The sequence below is a fragment of the Mus caroli genome, chromosome 3 (assembly GCF_900094665.2).
Source record: "Mus caroli chromosome 3, CAROLI_EIJ_v1.1, whole genome shotgun sequence".
In the NCBI taxonomy this organism is placed as follows: Eukaryota; Metazoa; Chordata; class Mammalia; order Rodentia; family Muridae; genus Mus; species Mus caroli.
In genome coordinates, this window is record NC_034572.1 from 90412870 (window position 1) to 90413176 (window position 307).

Below are 307 nucleotides of genomic sequence, written 5' to 3' on the forward strand. Positions count from 1 at the left end.
CTAAAATAGACATGTGTGTGAATGATAAATTCCCAAGCAGATTTGGGGATGGGGGGCGTCACAAGGGAAGGGGAGTGGACACAGGAAGACTGGGAAGTAAGGGTGATAGTGACTGGGGTGCATGATGTGAAATTCCTCCCAGGCAGCCTGGGAGTTTGCCTCAAAGGTAAGCAGGTACCATCGGGGTTCCCGTTGCCATTTCCAGTCTTTCAGGATTTGCCAACATCTGCTCCATCTGTGAGCTGCTGGAGCGCATGATGAAGCTGGTCCTGCAGAACCAGAGCCATGGGGTCTCCATGACTTTGGG